Here is a 16953-nt window from a genome sequence, read left to right as displayed (position 1 = left end):
GCAGCTCAATAGCCGCTGCCTCAGGGGCTTAGACAAGTAGAGACGGAATACTGGACAGCCCGTTGTAAGTTGCTTTGCATCGCTGATTCATAGTAATTTGTTCCTTGATGATTCCACACCATTTTAATTCATTCGAGACTCTTGATTCTCTAAGCCCCTGAAGCAGCGGCTGTTGAGCTGTGAAACTCGGCCTGAGTCGGGCATTTTTAAGAATACGTCTCTACTTTAATAAATATTTGAAAAAGATCAAGTCATCTATTTCTCTTTGTTTTCCTGACGGCCATTATAGATCACCTACCTCTTTGCTTTTTGGGACTAGTCTACCTAATGGGAAATCAAACCCTATCTGAAATGGGTAAAAGATGAATTAAAATGTGCACTCTATTAACCTTCTTTAGTTAAACTGAAATAATTGAAAAAAAAATTCTTCAGGATTCATATTTTTGGAAGAAATAAAGCAGCAATATCAGAGATAATCTGCCTTATTCAATAAAGATTTTTTTTCCACAGGCAGAGAATGGCAACATCTTTTTTGAACAACACCAAATGGGAGGTAGATGTTAAGACAGATTTATTTTCTACCTTCTGTTCTGTTTAGAGAAGGAGAACTTGTCTTCCTATAATACTATCAGCTATACTGACTTCATTTACACAGTAGTACTATAATTCCAGCAAAACTCCCTTTTAACAGCTTGCCTTTTTTAATCAGCCAAAGACATTTAGACAAACATTGTGGAGCCAGTTTATTGCTTCTTGTTTATTTCAGAAGTACTGCAGTAGTTTCCCCACAGAAGCATTTTTTTGGGAGGCTTTTAAAAAAAAAAAAAAAGAGAGAGAGAGAGCATTGCCCATGGCTCCTCAGAAAAATGACATTTACAACACATCTGTTTCATCATTTTATATTTTTTTCATATAAACACAAAGTCTGACAGAGTTGTAAAATTACTTTAAAAAATGTTAACCTTAATTTTATATCCTAACTGAAAGTCAAAATGGATGATAAGTTTTACTTCCCTAAACACATCAGCTTGGCCTTAATTGCTGACGGATGCAATGGTTCCTGGAGACGGTTGAACACGTGTGATACCAATGGAAGAAACGCTACGAGGGCTATGTAGATCTATAAAAATGCAATTGTGACTGTATGGTGTATTGTTACACTGGAAAAGGGTGTGGAATGTGGTAAATAATTTACAGATTTAGGAAGGGTCATGAATGGGGCAGGATGCTTTTATTACACAAGGGATATTTTCTTTGAAGTGCCCTTGGTATGCGCTTGACAATAACTTTACAGTTAGTTACTAAGGGGGCTACTAAAGATCTAGATGAAGAAGGAAGCTAAAAGGGAGATACGATACAAATATTCAAACATCTAGGGATGTGCATTTTTTTTCTAACAAAATTTAAAATATACAAAAATATTTGCTCTGCTTCATTTCTTTAGAAAATGAAATGGAAAAAAATAAAACCCCACCAACACTTGGAGGATATTTAATTGCCATTTGTTTTTGAAAGAAAAAGAAAACCCAGCACCAATGCCATTTAAAAACTGACCACCCACCCTGGGCCATCACTATGCCCAGCCCCCACCCCTGAATGCCTCATACCCCATCCATGGGGTTCCAGGAGTCCATACTGGGCAGGAGTTTACAACCATATAGGGTTGGCCAATGCCATTTTGAAAAAGGACCCTGAAGAGTAGAAGTAACTGCGGATTGCTCCTGCTTGATTTAGACTAAGGGGGTCATTTTCTAAAGCTAGCGCCATGCGAAAAGTCCCTTTTCGCGTGCGATAGCTAAAAAGGGGCGGAGTCGGGGCAGCGTCTGCCCCGGAAGAGGAGGAGTCGGGGTGGACGCTGCAGAGACAGCGTGGACGGCAAAAAGGTAAGGAGCCTTTTCACTTCCAATTTCGCGCCAATAGCACCACCTTTTACGAAGGTGCTATTTGGTGCGAAAGCGGCAGCGATTGCGCCGCGGAGGTTCAATCGCTGCCGGCTATCGCAGGCCCGCTCCCCGCTTCGTCCCCACCCCCACTGCTGCGCGATTCATGCCGCTGCAGTGTTTTAGAAAATATAGGCCTAAAAGACGACCAGGAAGGGTAGGAGGGATTGGTCTGAATTTGTAAGCATTGATGACACTGGGGATGTTTTCAGTAGGGGGAAGACCCATCATTTCTTTTTTTTTTTTTTTTCTGTTTTCTCTTTGGTGCTTATTTCATTTCTAAGATATGAAATTAAATGAAATAAACACCAAACAAAATGAAAATGAATACACAAAATGAAAATTATTTTCAGTGCACAACCTTACAAATACCTAGCAGCCTTCAATAAGGTACCAGAAGATTACAGTCACATTTTCCATAAAATAGAAAGCTCAAATAAAAGAGGTCATTACATGAAGCTGAATGGAGGGAGGCTCAAAAGGGATGTGGATATAATACTTTTTCACTAAGGGGGTTATTTTCTAAAGCTAGCACACGCGAAAAGTCCCTTTTCGCGTGCGATAGCTAGATCGGAGAGAAGTAGTCACAGGAAGGGGAGGAGTCGGGGCGGCACCGGGGCGGACGCCACGAAGACAGCACGGACGGCGAAAAGGTAAGGAGCCTTTTCGCTTTCAATTTCACGCCCAATAGCACCACTTTTATGATGGCGTTATTGGGTGTGAAAGCTGGTAGCGATCGCACCATGGAGGTGCGATTGCTGCCAGCTATCGCTGGCCCGACCCCGCTTCATCCCCCCCGCCCCTGCATCGCGCGATTCATAGAGCTGTGCATCGTTAGAAAATCCCGGCCTAAGAGGGTGGTAGGAGCCAAAACAGTGACAGAGTTCAAGCATGCTTGGGACAAACACAAAGGGGCTGATGCAATACGGTGCACTCAGCCGAGCGCACTGTTTAACCTGCAGTTGGATGCGGGTTGGGTAGGCGTGTGCACAGCCCCTTATGCTATAAGGGGAATAGCACTTCCACAATGCGTGTACAATGCGCTGGGAAACTAATAGCGCTCATCACATGCAAATGCATGTGAATGAGGCTATTAGTTATTCACTCCAATTGCAAAAAAAAAATGAGCATCCAATACGCACATTTTTGCGCTCAGAAATTAATGCCTGCCCAGAGAAGAGGTTAATTTCTGAACACCCCAAAAAGCTGTACAGAAAAGCAGAAAATACTGCTTTTCTGTACATCCTCCAACTTAATATCATGGCGATATTAAGTTGGAGGAAGGAAAGATTAAAAAAAAAAAAAAAAAGGCCGCACGTATTGAGACCTGAGCGGAGGGCTTTGTCTTGCTGCGTTTTTCCTGTCGAACAAAATGCCTGCCATGAGGAAAGGAAAAGTTCGGACTTATCCAACCGAACTAAATCCTACCATGACTATTCAGACTGAAATCACCCGCTTTGTGAGTCCTGCAGTCTCGCAGAGAACCGAGGAAACTGATGTGCAGGGCAGCGTGGAACAGCTGCTCGTGCCGGCAGGGGAGGTGTCTCTAAGCCCGGAACAGCGAGAGCCACCTACGCAGAGCCTAGTGGAGGAGGTGAGGGGTGGAGGTATGGAGGCTTGTGCGCCCGACCCGATCCCAGACCCCGCTCCACTGATTATTGAAGGGATAGATCCGGGATTTCATACATCAAGCCCGGTGGAACATCGAAGCGCCGGTGGGCAAACTGAAACCAGTGAAAATCTGGAAGAAGGTACGTCCTCGGGAAGCGGTATGAGGAAAGATCTAATCACTATTCCTTCGAGGCCTGCACAAGTGACTCTAGACTCCTTATGGGAGTCTAGGCTGGCATGGCTTCAGCAATAAACACTATGAATGAGAAATTGGAGAACACTAGTTCACAAACCGCTCAAAAATCTGTTGATGTGCAAACAAAGCTAGACGGATTAAAAGAGAAAGTTAGCGGATTGGAAGAAGAAAATAAGCAATTTCAATTATATAAAATTGCAGCAATAAAAGACAGTCAATCGCTATCTAGACGTATGGAGTTTATTGAGAACAAATCTAGACATCTGAATCTTCGGATCATCAATTTTCCCAAAGTGGTGGGAGAAATCCCTTACACCACTTTGAAGAGATTTTTTCTTGAAGGTTTGGAGCTGACTGAGTCTAATATGCCTTCCATTAACACCTGCTTCTTTCTCCCCATGTCGACGCACCCAGGGAACCCTGAAAATGTTCCCTTTGCTGGGAATCTAACAGGATTTTTAGAGGACTCGACATTGGATGTCATAAACAGGGGGACGCTTTTGGTGTCCTTTATAACGGTTAAAGATATCCGCCTAGTAATGAAGGCATATTTTCGGAAATATCCGCTGAACTTTCATGAGGCTGCTGTAAAAATATTTCCTGATCTTGCACCAGCAACTCAAGCCAGGCGTCAGAGTTTTTTATCTCTTAGACAAGAGGCTGTGAGGCTGGGATATAATGTGAAAATACAGTTTCCTTTTAAATGCTTCCTCATGAAAGATAATGAGCGATTTGTGTTTTTCATACCTAAACAATTACAAGAGTTTATTGAAGCCAGGAAAATTAACATCATAACCTAAATATAGAATTTGACTGCAGTTTATGTGCAACCAGTAAAAATTTAAGTTTAATTAACTAATTTCCTAATATGTTCCTTAAAAGGTTTCTGGATCCAAAATTATTTTCTGCTGGGAGTGGGACTGGAATTATATAAATAATGGTTAAAGAATTATATAATCTTTTGCACACCAAGGTTATGTTTAATTTAATGATGTGAATATAAAATGATTTCCCTTATTTTAAGGATGTAGCAAAAGAACTTGTATAGCTTTGTGAAATGAAAGTATTCACGGTGTTTCTTTATAAGCAAAATGTTTCTTTTTGTTTATAACTTAAAAGAAATAAATAAAGAATATAAAAAAAATAAAAATAAATAAAAAAATAAAAAAAAAAATTTTTTAAGTGCCTGCCATCAGGAAATGGATGCTCAGTTAACCAAAGTCCATTTCCCGAACCCGTGGCTATGCGCTGATTAGGAACATGGATGCTGATAAATTCAGCATCCATTTTCTAAACCAGCGGACAGCCAAGCACTCTAGGGCTTTCACTATCCAAGATGTGCTAGGGAAGTGCAATCAACCCTAGCACTTCCTTGACAACGCAACCCCTAATTTAAATATTGCAGGGTGCCCCCAGCAGAGGTGCCTGGGGGCGTATTAGGAAAGTGGGCGCTTAACACTCAGCACCCGCTTTCAGTGTTTTTTATTTTTTGCATTGGCCCCAAAGGGAAGTTTGTAGTAGGGCAAAGCCTGTGAGATCATCAGTAACATTGCAGCATCTATAGCAGTAAATAGGCCAGTGGCGGTACCAATGGGCTGAATGCATGAACGGAGTTGTCTTCATTGGCTGACATCTTCTATGTTTCTACGAGGATGACTAATTGGGGTTTCACATGGATCAGCCTTAAGATTGGTTGTTTTGTTTTAATAAATGATATTTCAGAGGGGCTAGAAGGCTAGATATATATATCTTGTTACAGATGATACTATGATCTGCAACAGGGCTGACACTTAAAAGGTGTAAAGGAAATGAGAATGGATCTAAGATACTTCCCGGAATGGTCCAGAGAATGCAGAAAATATTTAATGCAAAAATAGTCATACACTTGGAAAATATAAAGCAAAGAGGAAGTACATAGTGGGCTAAATATAGATGCTGTCAATCAAGCAAAGATGTTTTTCTACTTTTACTGAAGAAACACTACTGTATCTTGACTTTGGAAATGTATGTTATATTTCTAATGTTGAGACCAAGCTCAGTTTATTTCCTATGCAATATTATTTCCTATTAAGACTTAGCAAAATAAACTTTACAAAAGATGAACATTGCAATTTACAGTATTCAAACAAAAGGACATCATTTAGAAACATGTTTTTACTACAAAACAGATTTTCTCTTTGTAGTGCCCTCGGTATATGCTTAAAGGTTAGTTATTCAGAATATGTAATTGGAAAATATAGCCAGCATTTGTGAAATGGTGTTGTATTAAAATAAAGCAGAAATAGTGGTGAATATGAATAAAATTAAATTAATGGACTAAATATGCAAGATAAATTAAAGAAAATAAAATGTGCTGAAATGTTCATTTGCAGTGTACAGCCATTTGAAAGAAAATTGCAGAAGAACTGTTCTGGAGGTACAAGTTTAAAAACCCACACCTTTGGTATCAAGAAGTTGCAATAACACAGAGAACACTTTATACTGAAGCACCCAAATCAAACAAATGGACTCTGTATTTTCTTTGCCAAAAATATTTTAAATAAAGTTTATAGAAAAAAATTGTAGAACTAGGTTTTGTTACAATGTTTTTCAAACAGTCTGGTTTCTTTTAGTGGTTAACTGTATTTATGTTTTGCAAATGATTAGAACAGGAGCCAGAAATGAAAGTCTACTTCAAAGTGAAAAGGAGGATGATCCGTGGTCAAGAAAGATGTGGAACATTGACCCACACAAATGAAAAACAATGCAAAGTGTCAGATATCTGAAACCCAAAGCTCAGCTGCATGCAAGATTAAGGAATGCTAAATTCAAAATCTGAACAGGACACACCTGGCATTCTATGTGATTGTGATTAAATGAGTTAGTGTGCACAGCACGGTCCAAGCAATCAGTGGAAGACCTTATCATATTCAGATCTTGCCTGGGAGGTCAAAGATGGAGCACTTAGGATAAACAAGATGGGTGGAATATGGGTGTCAAGGCAAACAAAATGAAAATTCCAGGTGATTTCACCAATCCTCTTAACTTTGGGGTCTATTTACTAAGAATATGCTAAGAAGCATGAATAAAAACAGTGACCATTTATTAAAATCATCCATTGTACCTGAATACTGGAGGGTAGTTAATGTAACCCCAATATTTAAAAAGGGCTCCGGGGTGATCCGGGAAACTACAGACCAGTTAGCCTGACTTCAGTGCCAGGAAAAATAGTGGAAAGTTTTCTAAATATCGAAATCACAGAACATATAGAAAGACATGGTTTAATGGAACAAAGTCAGGATGGCTTTACCCAAGGCAAGTCTTGCCTCACAAATCTGCTTCCCCTTTTTTTGAAGGAGTTAATAAACATGTGGATAAAGGTGAAATGGTAGGTATAGAGTATTTGGATTTTCACAAGGCATTTGACAAAGTTCCTCATGGGAGGCTTCTAGGAAAAGTAAAAAGTCATGAGATAGGTGGCAATGTCCTTTCGTGGAGTCCAAACTGGCTAAAAGACAAGAAACAGAGAGTAGGATTGAATGGACAATTTTCTCAGTGGAAGGGAGTGGGCAGTGTAGTGCCTCAGGGATCTGTATTGGGACCCGTACTTTTCAATATTTTTATAAATGATCTGGAAAGAAATACAAGTGAAGTAATCAAATTTGCAGATGGTACAAAATTGTTCAAAGTAGTTAAATCACAAGCAGATTGTGATAAATTGCAGGAAGACCTTGTGAGACTGGAAAATTGGGCATCCAAATGTCAAATGAAATTTAATGTGGATAAGTGCAAGGTGATGCATATAGGGAAAAATAACCCATGCTATAGTTACACAATGTTATTCCATATTAGCACCCAAGAAAGAGATCTAGGTGTCATAGTGGATAACACATTGAAATCGTCGGTTCAGTGTGCTGTGGCAGTCAAAAAAGCAAACAGAATGTTGGGAATTATTAGAAAGGGAATGGTGAATAAAACGGAAAATGTCATAATGCCTCTGTATCGCTCCATGGTGAGACCGCACCTTGAATATTGTGTACAATTCTGGTCGCCACATCTCAAAAAAGATATAATTGCAATGGAGAAGGTACAGAGAAGGGTGACCAAAATGATAAAGGGAATGGAACAGCTCCCCTATGAGGAAAGACTAAAGAGGTTAGGACTTTTCAGCTTGGAGAAGAGATGGATGAGGGGGGATATGATAGAGGTGTTTAAAATCGTGAGAGGTCTAGAACAAGTAAATGTGAATCGGTTATTTACTCTTTCAGATAATAAAAAGACTAGGGGCCACTCCATGAAGTTAGCATGTGGCACATTTAAAACTAATCAGAGAAAGTTCTTTTTCACGCAATGCACAATTAAACTCTGGAATTTGTTGCCAGAGGATGTGGTTAGTGCAGTTAGTATAGCTGTGTTTAAAAAAGGATTGGATAAGTTCTTGGAGAAGTCCATTATCTGCTATTGATTAAGTTGAAAATAGCCACTGCTATTACTAGCAACAGTAGCATGGGATAGACTTAGTTTTTGGGTACTTGCCAGGTTCTTATGGCCTGGATTGGCCACTGTTGGAAACAGGATGCTGGGCTTGATGGACCCTTGGTCTGACCCAGTATGGCATGTTCTTATGTTTTTATGTTCTTATGCACATGTATAAAACATGTAACTATTAATGTACTAAAGTTATGAGATGCATAGTGCACAGGTGATCTAAAAAGTAAATTAATGCTGGAAAAACATAAGTTAAGCTTAGCACATTTTTATTAGTACATAGGTCCCAATTGGCTTAATGCATGAATTGAGAATTTCTTAGCCTGTGTGCATTAATTACTGCTAAAACTGTTTATATTCCCAGCCTCCTCCTTACTTCCACTTTTGTGAATAGGAACCTCACCCACCCATCTCCATTCCTCCTGAACCACTCCCAGCTCTAAAGATTCATTGAAAAGGTCAGCCATCAGAGCTGCCAGAACTTTTCTTAAGTTCCCTTAATACTCTTGAATGTATCCCATCCGGCCTTATCACTTTATTGATTGTAAGATTAATTAGCTCCTTAGAAACACAATTTTCTGAAAAAAATCTTACTTCCAATCTTATTTGAGTTTGCTTTATGTGGTGGTGTTCCAGGCCCTTCCACAATGAACACTGAACAGAAATATTTGTTAAGCAATTTTGGGTTTTCCTCATCAGCTTCTGCATATTCTTCCTCTTCACCTCTGAGTCTCTCAATGCCACTTTTGCACTTCCTTCTATTACTAACATATCTGAAAAAAGTAATTTCCCAAATTTTACCGTATTTGCTAATTTTTCTTTCCAGCTTCTCTTATCTTTTCCAGATACTGTCGCCTGTCTTCCTCTTTCTGCCATCTCTTGTAGTTTATGAACGCTAACCTTGTTTTCCTTACCTTTTCAGTTTCTTCTTTAGAAATCCATAGCAGCCTTATTTCACTCTTGCCTTTTATTTACAGTCCTAACAAAAAGGTTAATTGCTCTTGTAATAACTGCTTTTAGTTTTGCTCACTGCCCTTCCACTTCCTTTGGATTTCCCATCCAGCTTGAGGTACTCCCCCATTTTAACAAAGTTAGTTTTCTTGAAGTTTAGGACCCTTATCTTTGAATAAACTTCATCACCTGAGTTTTAAACCTGAACCACACCCCCTTAGTATCTCAAATCAGCACACATTTTTCAACCCATAAAAAGGAGGAGGAATAGTGTAGTTATTGATGATGATATGATACAGACTTTCCGATACTTTCAGATGATATGATACAGACTTTCAGATATTGATGATGATATGATACAGACTTTCAGATACTTGAAAGGTTTTAATGATCCAAAGACAACGACAAACCTTTTCCGTCGGAAAAAAATCAACAGAACCAGAGGTCACGATTTGAAGCTCAAGGGAGGAAGACTCAGAACCAATGTCAGGAAGTATTTCTTCATGGAGAAGGTGGTGGATGCCTGGAATGCCTTTCCGGAGGAAGTGGTGAAGACCAGAACTGTGAAGGACTTCAAAGGGGCATGGGATAAACACTGTGGATCCATAAAGTCTAGAGGATGCGAATGAAAAGTGGGTGGCTCGCGGGAATGATGGCTACTACCTGGAGATAATACCCTTATTCAATAAACATACACACGGTTAATGCGACTCCAACATTGCTCTAAGCTTCAACGGCAAGAGGAAATGTGGAAAAAAGCATTTGCATTCACAAAAAAGCGGGGAGTAGTTTGCTTGTTACAGCGGTTACTACCACAAACCAAATAAGTCTGATACTATATCCAGCATAGCTCTCTGCTTCAACGGCAGGGGAGAAAGACCGATACTTCACTTTCAATGCATATCCAGCACAGCTCTCTGCTTCAACGGCAGGGGAGAAAGACCGATAGTTCACTTTCAATGCATATCCAGCATAGCTCTCTGCTTCAACGGCAGGGGATGAAGACCGATAGTTCACGTTCAATGCATATCCAGCATAGTTCTCTGATTCAACGGCAGGGGAAATGAAGAAAAGTGGATCTATATACAGAGAACAACCAACAAGGACTGAATTACATAGTCTGGGTAAACAAATAAGCATGGGTGTGGCTTGCTTGTTGCGGCGGTTGCTACCCCTAACTAATTAAGCTAGATATTTTGCTTAGATACGTTTCCAATACTGCTCTCTGCATTAATGGTGTGGGTGGAAGGGAAATAGAACCAAAAGGTTACTAAGAGCCAAGAGAAACAGATAAGTATGAGAAGAAAAAAAAGTGTGAAGCTTGCTGGGCAGACTGGATGGCCCGTTTGGTCTTCTTCTGCCGTCATTTCTATGTTTCTATGTTTCTATGTAAAATATCGTCTGATATTTTTTAAATTGTCAAAAATCATTAAACAGTGCGATACAATAGAAATTCCACTTATTTATCATGAAAAATCGTTAATCGAGAGTTATTTTGGGGAAGGGGGGGCGGGAAAACCGGCACACCAAAATAACCCATAAACCCACCCCGACCCTTTAAAACTAATCCCTTATCTTCCCCCACCCTCCCAAACCCCCCAAAACATTTTAAAATCACCTGGTGGTCCAGTGGAAGCCCCGGGACCGATCGCCCGCTCTCGGGCCATCGGCTGCCACTAATAAAAATGGCGCTGATGGCCCGATAAAAAAAAAACCCACCCCGACCCTTTAAAACTGACCCCTTAGTCTTCCCCACCCTCCCGACCCCTCCCAAAATGTTTTAAAATTACCTGGTGGTCCAGTGGGGGCACCGGGAGCAATTTCCCACTCTCGGGCCATCAGCTGCGCTAATAAAAATGGCGCCAATGGCCCTTTGCCCTTACCATGTGACAGGGTATCCGTGCCATTGGCCGGCCCCTGTCACATGGTAGGAGCACTGGATGGCTGGCGCCATCTTTAAAGATAGCGCCGCCATCCAGGCGCAGGCCCTACCTCTTTCGTCGGACGCTGCGAGGGAGGGCCTGCTTAATCGGCGCCGCAGACCCACTGGTGTAAGGCCCTTTAAATTCACTCTTACCCTCGGTGGCTCCAACGCCGATCGCGAGCCATCCAGCGCCGTCCTGCCGACCCTGAGGCCTGCCCACGAATCAGCCCTCCTAGGACCAGCCAAAAGGAGCAGCCGCTCCCATCAGCCAATCCAGAGAGGCCCCGGAGGCCTTTAAACTTGAAACCAGCCCGGCAGATCTTCCTCTTTCATCGGACACTGCGAGGGAGGGCCTGCGCAATCGGCGCCGCAGACCCGCCGGAGTAAGGCCCTTTAAATTCACTCTTACCCTCGGCGGCTCCAACGCCGATCGCGAGCCATCCAGCACCATCCTGCCGACCCTGAGGCCCACCCATGAATCAGCCCTCCTAAGACCAGCCAATAGGAGCAGCCACTCCCATCAGCCAATCCAGAGAGGCCCCGGAGGCCTTTAAACTTAAAACGAGCCCGGCGCCACGCAACAAAGGGGCCTGCCCCTTTGTGCGCCCCTTTGTGCAGCCCCACCAGGCTGCCCCCAAACCATTAACTTATACTGACAGAACTCAAGCCATTCGATACCTTCTTCCAAAGTTATAGAGCCCTAGTTTCCCGCACCCCTCCACCCGGGATCAGCCTCCTCCCCCTTCCTGCTACATAATAGCTCCACCTCCTCTCCAGAGAGCACCCCCTATCAATCACCAAGATGGGAACCCTCACCATCCCAGTGATCAAGTATCACCCAAGATCCTGCAAAAACCACTCCAGTATCACCTCAACTCTCCTCAGCTGCCAACAGAGACTAATACCGATAATGATCTCTCCTTTCACACAGTTGCTTGGTCTCTCACTCTTCACTCTCTCTCTTTTTAATGCCCAATCGCTCATCAAAAAATCACACATCCTTAATGACTACCTCTTAGAAATCAACCCAGACATCTGTGCCATCAAGGAAACATGGCTGAAACCCACGGACACAGTGATCACCAACCAACTTCCCACACATCTTTATGATCTCTTCTCCATACCCAGAATTAAGAAAAGAGGAGGAGGACTTCTCTTAGCGGCAAAAAAAGGATTAGGCCTCACCCTACAACTGACCAACACTACTCACAACATAGAAATTGCCCTCTTTAAGTTTAAGCATCTCCAAATCTGCTTAATCTACACCCCACCTGGAACCCTGGATTCCAACCCTTCTCCCATCATCGAACTCACAACGAAACACATCAACGCAGACAAACCAGCTATCATACTGGGAGACTTTAACCTGCACGTGGATGCAACCCCTCAATCCCATAACTGCGAAACTTTACTCTCTTCACTCAGCCACTTAGGCTTCTCTCAAATCATTAACAGCCCGACCCATACAGCTGGTCACACATTAGACCTCATTTTCATCAACAACGGTATCTCTATCTCCTCCAAGCCTGACAGCTCACCGGTCCCATGGTCTGACAACAGGATCATCTCCACTGCCCTTGAGATTAAAGATCTTCCACCTCAATCCTCCCCTACAACCACAATACAATTTAGAAAACCTTGCCCCTCTGACCACCTCGACAGCCATCTCTCCAAGGAACTAACTCATCTCGACTTCTCAGACATTAATGCAGCCATCACATCATGGTTCATCATCACCACTAAAGTCACAGATCAAGCCTGTCCCACCTCCACCAAAGTCCTACGCCCCTCTTCCAATAACAGAAAACCATGGTTCACCCCAGAATTGAAAGCCCTCAAACAAGAACTTAAAAGAAAAGAACACAACTGGCGAAAAAAAAACCTCCACCTCCTCACTAGCTGCCTACAAATCTCTACTCAACACTTACAGGATCTCCATCCTCAGAATGAAGAAAGACTTCTTCGCTAAGAAAATCCACCAGGGAGGAGACAGAATCGCTGGGCTCCGAAGCAGCCGGGTCACCTACCTCCCCCAAGTCCGGAAATGAGTGGGAGGAGCCGACACACGCCTCAAAAGCGGCGTGGCAGCAAGGAACACCGAGGAGACAGAATCGCTGGGCTCCGAAGCGGCCGGGTCACCTACCTCCCCCAAGTCCAGAAGTGAGTGGGAGGAGCCAACACACGCCTCAAAAGCGGCATGGTAGCGGTGCACTGCCGCCGCCGGCGCACTGCCAAGCCGTGCACGCCTAAGGGGTGCGCACGGCTTAGTCCGGCTTTGTCTGGATTTGCCGGATTTTGAGGGGAAGCTCTGTTTTTTGCTCCTTTTTCCTAAGGCTCTGGACTATTAGAATACAGCACACATTAAAACGTTCGGATTCTTTGTTGCTTGGACTATGCCACCAAAAAGAAAGGGGAAGGTAAGGGTCTTCCCCTCAGAACCCTTGCCCCCCCTCCTTCAATTAGAAATCGATCGCTTTATGACACAGTTGGAAAAGGAGAGCTCCGATGAACCCGTTGGAAGCCGTTGGAAGCCCCATGGTAGGAGAACTGGCGGCTCCCTTGGACGAGGTCTCTCTAAGTCCTGATCTACGTCCGCCTCCCGCTCAACGCGGCGCAAACGGAGTAGCTGTTACATCATCCACCATAGAGGAGGAACGATTTTTAACATCTGAGGGAGCTATTTCCGTGCTGGATTCAGAAGAGGACGAAGCTGGAGCTTCTGTAAATCAACATCAAGGAACCCTCCATACTGAATATCCAGGGGAAGCGAGGCCTAAGGCAACCAGGCCAGAGACGGTAACACTGGGGGCAATATGGGATTTGGTGAATGGTTTAAGTGCTACTATAGATAGGTTAGAAGGGAAAATAGACTCAGTTTCTTCAAATTTTCATCAACAATATCAAGGTATACAGAAGCAAACAAGTGAAGCAGTTAATAGAATAGAGTAGGCTGAAACTAATATAAAATCTTTACAAAGTTTGAATAATAGTTTGCTTAAAGATCAATTAGTCTGCTCTAGATGGTTAGAAATACTAGAAAATAATATTAGACATCTGAATGTACGTGTTGTTAATTTTCCTAAAATTGCTGGAGAAATCCCTTTTGTTTCTTTTAAGAGGTATTTAGCTGAGGTTCTTGGGTTTTCTGATGAAAATAATAATATGCTTTCCATAAATTCTTGTTTTTTTGTGAGAAAAAGAACCCCAACAGTTATTCCATCTATTCCAGCAAATTTAACAAGTTTTTTGGAGAATTCTGCCTTGCAAGTGTTAGAGAAACTTTGTTTCATTCATTACTACTTCTGATATAAGTAAGCTAATGAAAGTATACTTTCAGAAATTTCTTATTTCATATTGTGGACAAGATGTTAAAATCTTTCCGGATTTAGCCCCCATTACACGTAATAAAAGACACGAGTTTCTTGAATGGAAACCAAGAGTAATTTCTTTGGGGTTCTCTTTTTTGCTGAAGTATCCATGTCGTTGTAGTATAAAGAGAGGAACTGAGTCCTTTATGTTTACTAGGGATGTGAATCGTTTTCCATATCGTCTTAACGATAGAAATCGTGTGGCAGGGCAAGAAAATAGTCTTAGGCACGATTTTTTAGTTAAAAAATCGTTAAAAATCGTTTTTTCCGATTAGTGCGCACTAACTCGAGTTAGTGCGCACTAACTCGAGTTAGTGCGCACTAACGGGAGTTAGTGCGCACTAACTGGGAGTTAGTGCGCACTAACTGAAAATGATACAATTTGACACTTTTCAGGTCAGTTAAGGTCAGTTTAGGAATGAATATGTATTCCTATTGGCTGCCCTCTTATTTATTCATGTTACCAAGTTTCCTACTGACAGTATATGGGGATGGGAAATGGAAACAGTTGGTAGCTTGACAAAACAAGTAATGTGATCAGTCAATGTGACTAGAACTTGTGCCCTAACCCTGATACCAGGGGTATTGTGATCTTCCTGCACACAGTGCCCTATCCCTATTAATACCAGGAGTGTTGTGATCTTCCTGCACACAGTGCCCTATCCCTAATACCAGGGGTGTTGTGATCTTCCTGCACACAGTGCCCTATTCCTGATACTGGGGGTGTTGTGATCTTCCTGCACACAGTGCCCTATTCCTGATACCGGGGGTGTTGTGATCTTCTTGCACACATCCCGATATCAGGGATAGGGCACTGCATGCAGGAAGATCACAACACTCCTGGTATTAATAGGGATAGGGCACTGCATGCAGGAAGATCACAACACTCCTGGTATTAATAGGGATAGGGCACTGCATGCAGGAAGATCACAACACCCCTGGTATCAGGGATAGGGCACTGTGTGCAGGAAGATCACAATACCCCGGAGGAGTGAGGGTCAGGCAGCTCCCCCCTGTCTGTGAAGCCAGCCTCTCACTAGCAATGCAGGGAGGGAGCTGTCTCAGACTTCACCATCCTCCCCCCCCCCCCTTACCCACACACCATTCACTAGCTGGGACATGGGGGAAGTCAGGAGTGAGGGTCAGGCAGCTCCCCCCTGTCTGTGAAGCCAGCCTCTCACTAGTAATGCAGGGAGGGAGCTGTCTCAGACTTCACCATCCACCCCCCCCCCCCTCACCCACACACCATTCACTAGCTGGGACATGGGGGAAGTCAGGAGTGAGGGACAGGCAGCTCCCCCCTGTCTGTGAAGCCAGCCTCTCACTAGTAATGCAGGGAGGGAGCTGTCTCAGACTTCACCATCCTCCCCCCCCCTCACCCACACACCATTCACTAGCTGGGACATGGGGGAAGTCAGGAGTGAGGGTCAGGCAGCTCCCCCCTGTCTGTGAAGCCAGCCTCTCACTAGTAATGCAGGGAGGGAGCTGTCTCAGACTTCATCATCCTCCCCCCCCCCCTCACCCACACACCATTCACTAGCTGGGACATGGGGGAAGTCAGGAGTGAGGGTCAGGCAGCTCCCCCCTGTCTGCGAAGCCAGCCTCTCACTAGTAATTCAGGGAGGGAGCTGTCTCAGACTTCACCATCCTCCCCCCCCCCCCTCACCCACACCCCATTCACTAGCTGGGACATGGGGGAAGTCAGGAGTGAGGGTCAGGCAGCTCCCCCCTGTCTGTGAAGCCAGCCTCTCACTAGTAATGCAGGGAGGGAGCTGTCTCAGACTTCACCATCCTCCCCCCCCCTCACCCACACACCATTCACTAGCTGGGACATGGGGGAAGTCAGGAGTGAGGGTCAGGCAGCTCCCCCCTGTCTGTGAAGCCAGCCTCTCACTAGTAATGCAGGGAGGGAGCTGTCTCAGACTTCACCATCCTCCCCCCCCCCCCCCCCCCACCCACACACCATTCACTAGCTGGGACATGGGGGAAGTCAGGAGTGAGGGTCAGGCAGCTCCCCCCTGTCTGTGAAGCCAGCCTCTCACTAGTAATGCAGGGAGGGAGCTGTCTCAGACTTCACCATCCACCCCCCCCCCCCCCCCCCCTCACCCACACACCATTCACTAGCTGGGACATGGGGGAAGTCAGGAGTGAGGGTCAGGCAGCTCCCCCCTGTCTGTGAAGCCAGGCTCTCACTAGTAATGCAGGGAGGGAGCTGTCTCAGACTTCACCATCCCCCCCCCCCCCCCCTCACCCACACACCATTCACTAGCTGGGACATGGGGGAAGTCAGGAGTGAGGGTCAGGCAGCTCCCCCCTGTCTGTGAAGCCAGCCTCTCACTAGTAATGCAGGGAGGGAGCTGTCTCAGACTTCACCCTCCCCCCCCCCCCCCCTCACCCACACACCATTCACTAGCTGGGACATGGGGGAAGTCAGGAGTGAGGGTCAGGCAGCTCCCCCCTGTCTGTGAAGCCAGCCTCTCACTAGTAATGCAGGGA

The sequence above is a fragment of the Rhinatrema bivittatum genome, chromosome 4, assembly GCF_901001135.1.
Source record: "Rhinatrema bivittatum chromosome 4, aRhiBiv1.1, whole genome shotgun sequence".
Taxonomy (NCBI): Eukaryota; Metazoa; Chordata; class Amphibia; order Gymnophiona; family Rhinatrematidae; genus Rhinatrema; species Rhinatrema bivittatum.
Note: the sequence above shows the minus strand (reverse complement) of the source record.